The following is a 14920-nucleotide window of genomic DNA, read 5'->3' on the forward strand; positions in this document are numbered from 1 at the left end:
GTTCACCATGGTGCAAGATTTCTGGCATTAACCTGAAGAATGCTGTTTTACTGGAATTTTTGTCAGGGATTGAAATGCTTTTGAAAGTTACCAAGCTGACAACTCTGGAGACTCTCATCCTGTATTTATCTGTTGGATGGGTACAACACTGGCAGTGACTGCTCAAGCTGCCCTGTATTGTTCCTTTGCCATCTACTCCAGGCAGATGTAGAAGGTCCACCCTTAAAAAGGAGAGAGGCAGCCTTCATGACTTCATACTGAGAAGCAGTAATAATTCTGCAGTGCTTCTGAATGCTAAAATCCTCTATGGGAATGACACTCAAATCACCATGTTTATTTTCATCTAAGTCTTGACTGGTACCAGTTGAGCTGGTAACTAAGTCCACTAAAATAAGATATTCTCTCCCTACTCTTTGTATAGTCAATAGACAGATGTCAGTTCTTCCAGAGGAAAATTCAGAGCAGGAGCCTAAAGTTAGGTACTGCAAATCTCTAATGTCACTCTCCACTCCCCATCAAATTGTCAAAGGTTGAGTATCCCTACAACAGAGGTGCAGCTCATCCCACCAGTTTCCCTCCAAGCCCTGGAAGTGCATATCTTTTTGTCATTCTCCTAAACTACCTGAAAGGAGGTTGTAGTGAGGTGGCTGTCAGTCTCTTCTCCCAAGTAACAAGTGATAGGACAAGAGGAAATGGCCTCAAGTTTCACCGGGGAGGTTTGGATTGGATATTAGGAAAAATGTCTTCACCAAAAGGGTTATCAAGCACTGGAACAGGCTTCCCAGGGAAGTGGTTGAGTCACAATCCCTGGAGGTATTTAAAAGATGTATAGATGTGGTGCTTAGGGACATGGTTTAGTGAGACTTGGTAGTGTTAGGTTTATGGCTGGACTCAATGATCTTAAAGGTCTTTTCCAACCTAAATGATTCTGTGATTCTATGAATTTAAACCTGCAAGGCTCCAGTCCTCTCCCCAGGAAACATCTGTACAAGAGAAAAGTTAATATGGATAATGCTGGTCTTGAGAATAGACTTTTCCATTTCCAACTCCCAAAACACCTCAGCAGAGGAATGCCTTTATACTTTTTTTAATATTCTGGAGCAAAGAATTCGCATTTCTCTGAGTATTGCCCAGGACACTGATATTAATGAGCAGTACATCATTATCAGATTGGTATATTTTAATTTTACCCAGCTATTCTGAATCTGTAATACAAGACAGATTAAATTTAAAGCAAACAAAAGTACTCATTTAAAAAATGCCCAATAAACACTATTGTAAATATTTCATAACAGGCTGCCAACAAAACGTAAAGAAAACCATCAACTGATCCTAAGCTTATATCTGAAAGTCATTTGGCTAACAAGCCATAGACAGTTACCTAGTCCATATGATCAGTGACACAGAATTTGCACACACTATCTGCAAGCAGGTTGCATTTGTGGGAGATGGGATATTAATGATGGACTGAAAAAGAGTGGACACATTTCTGTTTAATCCCTTCCTTGAGGTCCCACAGAAGGGAGCAGAAAGGGACTGGCACTGGGGTTTCCACTGAGATTTCTGCATCCTTTGTGACTACTGATCCAAAATTTATTCAAGATGGAGACTCATAGACTGCTTTCCCTTGTATGGAAACTTTAGTGTCCCTTTTAGAGTCATCTCCTCTCCCAGTGGTAGACATGGCTTGTTTATCATGGCTTGTCTAAACTACTAGCAAATCTTTACTGTAGTGAGACGTAAAATACTTTTTCTACCCTAGCAATTTGTAGAATTCATCTTGAAGCCTTTCTATACAGAGCACCCTATATATACTGCAAACATGTGTATAAACATGGGATTAGAGCTGCATCTCATTACTAGCTCTCTCTTGGGACTAGAGGGTTTGATGATCAGTTTGAGATGGCTAATTCCTAAGCCTTGTCCTTAAACAGTACAGTGATACTACTACATTTGCATACACATGCTCATTCCCTCCCCAGCAAATAGCCCGTTCGCTGCCTGCCACAATTCTTTGATAATTAGCCTTGACTTTCTTAAGAACCCCTTTCAATTTACTACTACAAGATACATGCAACCAAGATTATGAATCAAGCTTTCAGAAGTCTGGCTATTAGATTGCAGCATGTAACATATAATCATCAGACACTGGAGACAGCTTAAAGTCATAACAATCATAATTACTGTTCCTTTCTCAAATAATAATTCTTAATTTCTGTTTAGGATCTATATGCCCACATATTTCACAGAAAATATTTTATTAGTCTTTCAACTGCAAACTCCTCAGGTCTCCAGAGGAACATACACTAAAGGATGAAACTAGATGTTCTTGTGAAAGCTGAAATCTGCAGTATTTTAAAGATTTCCTTTCCTAAAAATATGCCTCTTTATCTATTGTGAATCAGATATCTCAGCCTGTCCACTCCTCACTTACTGCACTAATAAAAAATAAAAAAGCCTAAAAATTAAAAATACAGTCCAAATGTATTAGAGACTTCTTCAACCGCACAATAGAGTAGACAGTATTCAGTTATTCTTTTATTAGCACTAGCTACAGAAACTTTGAAATTAAGGAAAAAAGTGACCTTCAGCTTAATATTCCCAGCAAAGGTAATGAACAGCATCCTGGGGATATGAATATATTGACCTCATCCATATATAAGGCCCCTTTTCACCTCAGTCAGCTTGGCAGAATAGCCAAGTGTTTTGTATAAATTATCTCTTTTTGTTCCTCTTCCAGGCACTAGCACTTACTGTTCTGGGCCTAAATTCTGACTTCCTCAGAAGAAAGGTAATTATAAAGTGTTAGGAAAGTATTTATCACATTATGCTAGTTGCTACAAATTAAAAATATGGCTGGATACAGCTAATCAGGTGGAACATGCAGTTATACACAGAACGGTTTTCCATGCTGATGTTGAGGGAGCTGTAACATGTTCAATGTCAGACAAAAGAAACAAAAAAAGTGTTGCCCCAGAATAACTTTCATCAAATGACAGGGAACAAAGTATGTGTCTCAGATTTTCTCTTTTGGCCTGTGTTTGACCAGAAATCACTGGGTAGCAAAAGATGCTGAGTGACATAGAAGCTTGAGGGAAAAGCCCAAATGCTGAGAAGAGGAAGCAGAGAAGCTTTCACTTCCAGCATGTTCTGGAGTTTGTAAAAAATGCAATCAGAGCCTTTTTTGCTGTGGATAAAAAGATCTTTGAGAAATGTCTACTCTGGTTATATTTTGCCTCTTAACGATGCACCAGGACTACTTAATTGCACCAACCGCCTAAAAACATTCTGCCTCCCCAGCACAACATAAATATCACAGTGCTCTGCCTGAAACAGAAGGCCTAACAGTTTTAGAAAATATTAACTTTTTACATATCTTTAGCTTATTTCTAGCTAGAGGTGAAAAAAAACCCAAAGCCACATCTGTGGAAAGAGCTGTGATCTCTGTTAAGATCCCTATCAAGAAGTTACATGCTTATTTAATGCCTAAAGTCAATTGCTATCTCACAAGATCATTATCAGAGCCATAGGCAAGACATCATATATCACTTTCTTAGAAAGCTTTCTGAAACACTGTCATACTTTTCAAATTATAAATAAAGATATAAACAAGCAATGTGCAAATAAATAAAGATTATTAATTAACATATCTGATGGAACATATTTTTTCGTTTCCAAGTAGTAGGTAGTGAGGTTCAACTCCCAGTGAGTGGAGACGAAGCAACACAAAGGACTGAGACCAGAGCCTTAGAAATATCCAGAGTTTCTCATGCTAGTGTTTTTTAATGACAACAATATACTTTCCTGACATTTAGTGGCTTGCTTTTTTAACTGTAACTCCTACTTCCAGCTTTACCTCCTGGAACGTATTTTGTGTCTATGAGATTGCAACAATATTGCTTCAAATTAAAAGGTGCTGCTTTAATCTAAAATCTCTCTTAACAGAGTTTTGTTTGTGGTGATGTATTTTCCTCAGTTTTAATTGTACCACATTTAGTTTGGTATTTTGAAATATGATTCACATCACCTTTGTACGGTTAATCTAAGACAGTTTGATAGTTCATCAGCAATTAGAAAACAGAAGGCCATAGGCCTATATTAAACAAGTGAGTGATGCAAGTATGAAGCAATGTCACCATAGCAACTCGGCTTGCACACAGGATGCTGTATTTAACCTTGGGGGCTCTTAAAACTCTTCATTCCTGAAATAGCTAAACACTATGTGGTAATGGGGATGTGCCTTCAGTGCTATAGCAGTAGATTTGTCTTAGAAATGTGCAAACGCTTTGGCCCAATATAACTTCTAACTAAGAACCCATAGTGTATGACCATTCAAACTGACATGTCTCATGGAAATCATGACTCGCTGTTATAAATGTGCAAGATTGCTTGCTCTCTTTGGAAGTGGGAGGGAGCTATCTGTAGAGCTTATTGCAGTAAGACAGCAGCATCTTAGCAGGAAAATATTTCCAGGAATTACTGGTAGAGTTTTATTTCATTTTCCTCTTGCTAGTCCACACACACCCTTCTATCTGCACAGTTACTGTAAGCTTTGTCAGGAAAAGGAGGAAAAACACATATGCTTTTGTGCTTGTCTTGCAGGTTTGAATTTTCCAGCTCCTAGTAAACTAGCCATGTGGATGATATCAATTATAAATGTGAATCTATATGCCCTCAAGCCAGATAGAAGTCATGTGAATTAGCCTGGCTAGAGGGTTATGCTGCTAGTAAAAAAAGCTCTAGGCAGCCAATTTTTGCTAAAACCAACATTTCAATAATCTTTGGTAAGGAAACGTAGGAGTTTTAGAGGTGTAAGATCCTAAGATCAAAATGAATTCTTAGAAGAAACAAACAGGAGTAGGTTTGAATACTGTGTGGTTACTACCCCCCCGCCCCCCTCAGTGATCACGCTAATGCTTCACCATTTCCCTATTTACCTTAAGATTGACAAGTATGATAAAATAGCTAGGACAAGAGGCCAGATTCACTGGAGGACTTGTTACCTACTTATCTTTCAGGGTGCCTAAATCACATATCATTAAGGGTTTCACAAAACCCTCCTCAGCTACTTTAGGTGTCTACAATGCCTCGGCACCTCAGTTTCCAGTGGTAACATGCCCCAAATTCTTAGTTTTCTGCAGAAACAGTTGACACTCCACCGTCCAGTGTCTGCCTCATACCTACCCTCTGCAAAACTTGCAAACGAGGCCTTCCCATCTGTATCTCACCTGTAGGATAGAAGTGCTGATGTCTTTACATAAAATGATCTTCTGGGGAAAATCACTCATTTGGGACAAGGAAATGTGAATGTCTGTCAATAGAAGAGACACATTTGCGGATACCTGAATTCCAAGGGAAGATTTAACAGAAAAGCCCCATTTAACCTTTTAAGGAAATTATTAGGCAGGTTTACCAATAAGTGAGAAAACAACAGTTTTCATAAAATACAAGGGAAAAAGAAGAGGCAGTATTACAGAATTATATCGTAGCTGACATAGTGTGGATTTCATCTATATAACTAAGAGAACTGTATAGAGGGAGTTGTGTTAAATGCTGTTCTTTCCGCACACTACTATTGAACTGCTGTTCAGAAACATGTGCTTGTATTATGTTTTAGTAACCTGTCTGAACAGATAATTTAAAACTCCCCATTATAGTAAAGTGGGTTTTACAGAATTTCACAACCATAAACTCTGGCATAAAAGGAGAAAAATGCTGAAAAACAATCCGGTAAATAAGAGAGCAAAAAGAAACATGAATACTTTTAAAATTTCTGCCAAGTATCAAAATCAGGTTACAAGACTAGCTGAAAGTATTTTGGTCAGTCCATCAGTTTCCAAGTCAGTAATCTGTAAAAGCTGTGGGGTCATTTAAGAGTCAGGTCCTGTGCCTAGTGAAGTCAGAAGCCAGAAGTTCCCCACTGACTTCAGCAGGGAAGAAAGGTAAACCTCTTTTAGGAGGCATAAATGTTGAAAATTTCCACCTTCAAGACAAATACATTTTGGCCCAGCTCTTCGGTAAGGTACAATCCTGTTATTTGCTGTGCTGCTCCAGTGACAAACTTCACATTGGATGGCTGTGATTAGAGACTGCCTTGTAATGGGGCCAGAGACACCCATCTGCCAGTCTGACCGCCCTGCTGGGACATGGGCTTCCTGACTAATCCAAAAACCTTAGGCACAGTGGAAAGACTGTTGAGGCATATCCAGTCCCTGACTGTGACTCATGCTATTTATGTTACTCATCCATGTGGGCACTAATGAAGTGACTGTGAGGTTCTGGGAACACAGGGGACGGAGTCCAGGTCACAAGTGATACTTGCCAATACTCCCATTTGACTGCAGAGGCCTACCCTGGGTCATATGAGTCATAAATTTGAATGTAGACCTTTACTAATAGTGTTGGCATTGGGCTTCAGCTTCCTTAAAAATAGCATGCTGCTTTTTAAAGGTGGAAGAGGGAGGCTGTAACAGGGAAACTGTCCGATACCAGTGCTCAAACCCTGGGAGAAAGACTTTATCTAGTGTTAAAAAGATGTGCACTCAGTCTCCAGAGGAGACAATTACAGAGTTTCACATGCTGTTTGAAATGTTATGTGTCATTCACAGTATTGCAGAGACTGGCAAAATGTCTAATCTAATCCGCAGACTGACCTTCAGGTTTTTTTCAATAAAACAACTGCGATCAGACCATGACCCCAGGCTATTTAAAATTATTATTCTAAAAAGTTAACACTGCTTACAAAACACTGTCTGAATTCAACTAAGGATGTATAAAATAAATAACATTGTCTCATAAATTTATTGACTCACAGAATAGTTGAGGCTGGAAGAGACCTCAGGAGGTCTCTGGTCCAAACCCCTGCTCAAGCGGGGTCAGCTGCAGCAGGTTGCTCAGGGCCGTATCCATTCAGGTTTTGAGAGTCCCCAAGACGGAGACTCCACAGCCTTTCTGGGAAACCTGTTATAGTGACTGGCCACCCTCACAGGAAAAGAAAAAGTTTTTTCTTGTGTTTAAATGTTATTTCCTATATTTTGGCTTGTGAACATTGCCTCTCAACCTGTCACTGGATACCACTGAGAAGAGTCTGGCTCCATCTTCTGTATTCCCTTCCATTGCACAACTTTTCTGGAGAGGTGGAAGTTGGGAAAAGGGGTCATAGACTATAATGCTAAGAAAAATCTCATTTCCCTGGATAAGAGCTAGGCACTACCACAGCCACTGAGGTGGTTTACCCACACCCAAGTAAAGTAAATGTTAACCCCCTCCTCTGCATGTCATTGTTATTGAGCGACTGCCAAGAATAATTTTCAGTGATTCACGTTAAGCTGGAGGGGCACCTCACATGGAGTCTGATTTCTTCTAAATATTTTTGTTAGTGATTGAAAGATGAAATTCAATTAATATGTTTAGAAAATCTACAGACAGTAAGAAGGGAGAAGTTGCCCCTACTTTGGTGACAGGATCAGAACTGGAAATGAAATGAGTCTGAAAAATCAAACATCTGAAATTAAAAGCAGATGAAGTTCAACAAAGACAAATGCAAATAGACAAATGTAAGAGGAGTGACTTTACACAGAAAAGGATCTGGGGGTTGTAGTGAATCACAAATGGGCTATGAGTAACAACACAGTATTTTTACAGAAAAAAAATTTCTTGGTCAAAGATACATTCATAGGAATATTGTATGCAACCCTTGGGAAGTAATTATTCTGCTCTACTTGGGACCCAACTGGATCTCAGACTACTGTGTCCACTTTTAGACACCACATTTTAAAAAAGACAATGATTTGGAGAAAATCCAGAGGAGAGTGCAAAGAATGCTAAAGGGTTTAGAAAACACAATCCATAAGGAAAGGTAACTCCATTCCTTTAGACTACAAAAGGGAAGATTAAAAGGGGACAGGATAAGTCTTCTAGTATGTAAAAAAGATCATTATAAAAAAAATAATGATCAGTTGTTTTTTAAGACCAGCGAAGAAGGACAAGAAGAAATTATTGCAACTAAATATTGTCTGCTCTAAATTATACTATTAGTGCAATCTTTTAAGAAGGAATATTTTGGCTGTTGAGGTACTGGAGTAGCTCTCAAGAATACATCTGAATGTCTTTTATTGGATGTGTTGAAGGACCGTTCACAACAACACCTGTTGGGGACAGTGCAGGGGAGCGACAGATGTTGTCCTTCCCAGATCTGTGTCTGTGTGGTTTAGGACAATGAGTCTCAAAGCGAATTAAGTGCATCCTTTTTCATAGTGTAGACAAATGTAAATTCTGGTTCCTATACAGAACACATGGGTGTCCTTGGAGAGGAAAACGTTCACATTTACCAGTCTCTGGGTGGGACAAGGATCTATAAGCAGGAACAAAAGAAATATTTCCTAGTGTATAATTGTGGTTTATAAAATCTACTAATGCTGTGCTGAAGACAGTCCTAGAGGGCTCCCTGAGGTAGACTGGATTTCTGCCAGCAAACCAAAAGCTTGGGATGATCTCCCTCCTCTGATGTAATCCTCTCTGCCTCTTCTTAAATAATTCTTGCTAGAGATGTTTTCTCCCTGGGCACTTAAATTTTTTTCTTTTGGAATATGAGAGCATGTCAAGCCCCAGATATTTTTTCTCAAGTGTCCTGAAAAAATATAACCTAAATTCTTCCTACACAGTCTCCAGATCATCAGCTAACGTAAATCAGCACGTTGCCATCAGCTAGAAAGTGCGCTTCATGGAAGATGAATGGCATAAAAGTTCTGTAGGTAAATTAAAAGTATCAAAGCAGTTGCCTGAATCTAGCAACATTTCTTAGAGAGACAGAAACCCAACTCTAATTTACCAGTCAGCAACATAAAGAAGAGGTTATTAATCTGGTGCATCCAGTCTTTATTAGTAAAACTTAATTATACAGCAAAGCTCATGTGAAGGCAGTGGCTGCTGCTGCTCTTCAGCATAAAATGAAGTTGCAGTGCCAAACCAGCTCCATGCATGCAAACAGAAGCAAACCTGCTGGGTTTTGGCAGCCAGAAGATCTGAAATGAACTTTGACTAAACCGAAAAGGCACAGGCACCCCTGGTATTCCTTAGTTAAAACCTCGCTGTCTTTCCAATCAAATGGGCCGCACTCAGAGCGGGCCGATCCTTCTCCATAGTGGAGCTGTCACTGATCTCAGTCAGTGTGAACTGGCCACTCATTCTTGTGGATGCTGTGTGGTTCCCCACACTAGAACTAAAATCATCTAGGAATATAATGTTTTCTTTATTTTTTTAAATATAATTCCAAATGGTGTAATAGATAACGCATACAGATCCCATAAAGTGTTTCTGTTGCTAAGTCTTAAAACAGTGTTGTTCCCTCTTGTTATATTCTATAGATTTTGTCCCTAAAAGAAGCCAAGATGCCCAATACCTCCATAGCAAGGTCATTTCAGGGCAATATACAGAAATTTATTTCTTTACCTGTACAGTCTAACTTTGTCAACATCTCTCTAAATAATTTCACAATAACCTTTGTGGGACAGATTCATTCCTGAGGAAAGCCAGCAGAAGTCAGTATAAACAGACTTCAATGAACGCTTCTTCACTAGAGATTAATTTATCACCCACTTCACAATTGAAAAGTTTGATCCAATAGTAAGGCATCAGAAAGTGAAAATAAGAAGTTACGATAAGACAAAAGATACTGTCACTGCCTGATAAAACCTATGTTAAAAATGCTGGTGTTCCTTCAAACCCAATTCATTCCAATAATTACAGAGTCATTAAAGCAACAGTCTAAAGGGAAAAATACCTTCATGGAAGAGTTCATGCGAACAGTTATTTAATCTGCTTTTTAGTATATGTAGATGAAGGGCTTTTTGCAGAATTTAGGACAATCCATTATCAAACGTTTGCAGTCATTCTACTTAATTACTTTTCTGCCAGGATCACTTTTACTCCTCGATCTATATATAAGGGTAGTTTAGAGGGAGAAATTTTATTCTTGCAGCTGTAGGAGAGTCATTCTCATCATTCTGTGAGTGGTTTCACACTGCATTTTCCTCACATTATCCAGCACTAAATAGACAACTATTAATTTCCAGGTAGCCTCTTCTGTACTGTTTCTGAGGGCTGCTGCCACAATCAGATTTAAGCATTAAATTCTGTCTTATTGCCAGTGTGAGCACCTCTGTCCCAAGCACAGATCATCAACACCCTTGCTTTGCTACTGCTTAGCCAGGTATGCTCTCATATTCCAAAAGAATATGTTCCTCTCACCCACCTTCCCTGCTGAGCACCCTAACAACCCAGTTATAGACACATTTTTGCACTTTCATTTTCCAGGAGCCCAATGAATATTCATTCCATGCAAAGTGGAACAGTTTGAACAGAAATAATGGGACGCCTCACCCTTGTGCCTTAAAATAGCCAACCTTTTGTGATCAGCATATTCACCTCAAGGTGGGAGATGTCAGGTCAGATTCCCTCAGGTAGCAAAAGAATTTAACCCAAGGCTCCCACAGTCTTGCTGGGATAGGTAGGTTTTATGATATGAGCTTGTTCCTTGCTGTATCTTTCTGATTAGCTTAGCTTATATCTACATGTAACTGTTGATCCCTTAAATAGTATTGGTCATTTTTGAAAAATTAGTATGATTGCCTCTGTGATGCTCAGCTGGGCTTCCTTTCAGTGGAAACCAGGGTGCACAGAGCTGAGCCCCCAGCCTTGCCTGAGCAGGACACGTACTGAGTAGATACGTACTCAAACCAAGAAATGTGAAAGCGATCTCTCTTTGCATGGTCTGGATGCCTGACATGCTGGATACTCTGGGAGATGCCTCTCTTTCCTCATGGGGTGTGGAAGGCAGAGCTTCTTCACAAGCTTTCTAAACTGGAGAAACACCTAACTTTTTGGAAAGAGGTCTGTCTTGCAGTGTTGCCACAACTCTTTATTTATAAATACCTAGAAGTAGTTGAGCCTAGAATGTTTGTTTATTCCTCTTGCTTTCCTCAACTCTCCTTGTTTGTTTGCTTGTGTGTGTAACACTATATATACGTGTGGTGGGAGAATGGGTTCAGGTTTTGCACTGGTTTTATGCAAAACCTTTTGATGTTTTGCAGACTACCAATTCAGAGCTGTAGATCCTATACTATGATAGGGCACCTGAAAGGTATTTGTTCCACTACCAAAATCTCTTCAGATTTGCTGATTCACAAATGCTAGTGAACTTGTCTTCACTGCATTCCTGTAGAAATGGTTTGTGCTAATATCCCATTGTCAGAAATATCCACTGCTTTTAGATAGCCAGCTTGGAATTCATGTTTCAGAGCACTTAACCTTTTTATAAAGTTTTATGCAGTGGGAACCAGCTCCAGGTGGAGTTGTGAGTACTCACTATGCCTGCAAATTCATCCCCAGCTGTTTCATATTAGATACCCAGAAAATGAGGAATGCATAACTTGTGGCCACTTTTTGAAAACTGTGGTTTGGGTGAGCTTCTCAGCATCATGCAGGACTTGAGGAGAGATGCAGGGACACAATCCCAGCTATACATGGCAGCACTCAGATTTGGAATGAAAGAGGCAGCTGTTTGGAGGGGCAATATTTTCCCGTGGTGCACAACCTTCATTTGACATAGGATGATACTGACTGCATGCACTGAATGTATCAAAATTCCTGTTGAATAAATAGTATTTGATGATCAAAATAAAGACTCCATTGTAACACCTTTTTATGAAATCCAAATACTCTTTAAAAGCAGTAGTAGTCCAGGAGCAGCCCATCTTGTTCCTTCTGAGCACTGAGGTTTCTGGTCAGAGAGGGTGAAAAGAGCTGTGGTCATACAACCAAATATTGGCTTATCAACTGATCTGGTAATCTAGTTTGGTTTATAGCAGTTCAGGGGATGTGAGAGGTTAGCCTGGCCTGAGGTTAGTTTATGTAGCCTGAACTTTAGGAAGTAAAGCAATTATATAATGAATGAGTCTGAACTTTTTTTCTTTACTCAGAGGTGTTACAGGTTAACTTACAGGAGATTTTAATAGAAAAATAAAGCCAAGACTCACTCTAAAGCTTACTTCAGGCTCAACAAAAAGACTGTTAGACAGTAGCAACAGATAAGAGCTGGGACTGTTACCACCTGCAGTAGTGGTCTCACAGAAACCTGAGGCTAAACTTCATGGTAGCAGGGTGGCTTGTGCAGGAGCAGGCTCTGTGTCCGCATACATGTACATACATGTGCACGTGAGTTGAAGGCAATGTCTGGAAAGTACCCATAAACATGACCCAGAGCAGCAAAATGTGAGCCCTTCTGAGGCACAGAGGCAGAAAAGCTTCCACATTTGTTTATTCTGTGTCTAGCAAAGCAAAATTCCCTTTTTTTTTCTTTTTTTCTTTTGTTACATAAGATTGACTTATATTTGAATGACAGACTTCAGGCCTGGGACAGTATTGTGAAGAATAACTCCTTGGAAAGACATCACACTGACGCAGTAGGGGAAGCAGAAGCCACATCAGATAAGCTTCTGAATTAAGGTCATGTATTTTTTTCTGTGATTCTGATTGTTTATGTTCATTTTTGTTTCTATTTATGCTCTTTTTTTCTCCCCTCTTTTAGGAAATGCACAACAATATTCATCTAAATTTGTTATCAAAATATACAAATTTGATTTGATTTGATTTTACATTCTTCTTCACCTTTGTGACTTTTAAGAGATGGTGTAAAGTATGTAAATTTAAATAAAGTAGTGCAGTTGATAGAAGATTTAGGAGAGAATCAATTTATTGGAGCTGTTGAGATTATTAGATATGCCTAGACTTAATAAAACCTGATTTTAGGTCTGTCTTTGTGAGATAATATGGTTTAACTGGCAGCTTGGCTAAGTCAGACCTTGACCAAGGAAAATTAATGCTGGAAAAAAACACACTTACAAATACTACTCGATAAATAGGGGAATCCCATGGTGATTTTATATATTACAGGCTGGTCCTCAGTCTACCAGAACAGAAGTGGCAGAAAATATTTTCAGTGGAGGTGCTGAAAACAGCTTTTGAGACTTGGTTCTTCTGGTTGTTGTACTTTAGTGACATCCCTTGAAAATAGTGATCCCTGCAACAGAAGCTGAAGTCCAGAGAAGCCTCATGTCCTATTTTCTAGTGCAAGTAACTCAGCAATACAGAGTAAGAAGATGCTGCTGGTACAGCAGCTAAATGACAATGCACAGATATTGTTCCAAAAGTGATGACTTCTGATGACTATGCTAGATTATGCAGAGAGAAGTCATGATACAATGCTGTATGCATAAAACCAGTAACTCATTTGCCACTTGCATGTATTTTTATAGAAAAGAAGTGCACAGCAAACATGATTAGGAATAGCATTTCTTATAATTTGTGGCCCACAAAAACGCTGTAGTAATTTATTGTGAATGTTTGTATAGCATTCATAAATAATTTTGTGTTGCTTCTCTTGACATATAGATGAATGGGATACCTCATGTTTGAGGACTATCTGGTTGGCACCTTTCACAATACGACTTTAAAGAAGTGAGGCTAGGCTTCTGCTGCAACAATATCAGCTACCAATGGGGCCCAGCAAAGAATGGGGGTCAAATCTCTTTAGAAGAGGCAGTTTGTTCTTCATACCTGATTCAACTCACCTCAGCCAAATAAAACAAGAAATGTAGTTAAAGCTATAAGAATAAAACAATAGCAAAAATCAGACATGCAATATTTGATGTTATGATAGACTGGGTAAAACACAGCCAGTACACGACACTACAGCCAGCACATTTCTTGAGAATTCCTTCTCAAAGCTTGATCTTTAATGCTATTAAGATGCAGGCTTGAGAAATCAGGAAGAACTACAGTTGGGAAATCTGAAAAAAAAAAAAAAAAGAGCAAATATGTTATTTATGCAAACTATGAGAAGGTCACTAGTGCAAATAATTATAAAGACAGGACTGTAAAACATGGAAAAGGGATGTGGTGTTCACAGTCAGACCATGTGCATTTCCTTGTTTTGCCATAGGACATTACATACAGACTAAAAAGAGATGGGGCAGCACTTTCAGTAGCAAAATGTATCCTTTAGATCCTGTACATAGCACAGAGAGAACATCCTTGCACTGACAACATTGGTAACAGGTACATAAGATGACTTATGATCCTTCTTCAAGAGTAGCTTTTATTTACCCACACAGAAGAGATGACCTGCTTCTATTTTTTTTTAGTGTTTATTTCTATTGGTGAAGAAGCAGCAGACAATGAATCTGCTACAAAAGCTAAAATGAGCAGGGGAAGGTCTAGGATGCTTTTTTTTTGTTTGTTTGCTCTGTATAAAAACAGACTTGCATGGAGCTCCATAGAAGATGGGGGATGAATATTTCATTAAAAGAAAGATGCCTAATGCTAAGTTAGCACAAATATTAATCGGGTAGAAGATAAATCTTATTTTTACTTTGCCTTTTATGTAGTAAATAAATTATTTTCTTAAATTATTTTCCATGGATAATCCCCAGCAGACATTGGTGAAGTGATCTGAAGAAAACCAGAGCAGGACTGAGCTTTCATCTTTCTTCTGGGAGTTCCCAAGCAGTACTCATGAGAGATACGGACAAACTGGCAGGGCAAGAGATACTGGGAAACCTAAGCATAAAAGGTTTAGAAAGGTATGGCAGGAGAGAGAGAATTTTTAAGTGGAATGCAAAATTATGCAGAAATCATGTGGGTTAAATTCTCTCAAAGCTGAAAATTACTCATCCCTTTCAAATGCAAATGATGTAAAGATGTCTTGTATCTAAAAAGGTAAGAGTGCTCACTTACTAATGACACAGAATATCAAAGATATTTTAATTTAGGCTATCTGGAGTGTGCTAGTCAGGAAATTGATCTAGGCAGCAGCAAAAGTCATTAGAGATATTTACAGAGGTTTCAAAAATAGGCTATACAT

This window comes from Pelecanus crispus, chromosome 1 (assembly GCF_030463565.1).
Source record: "Pelecanus crispus isolate bPelCri1 chromosome 1, bPelCri1.pri, whole genome shotgun sequence".
NCBI lineage: Eukaryota > Metazoa > Chordata > Aves > Pelecaniformes > Pelecanidae > Pelecanus > Pelecanus crispus.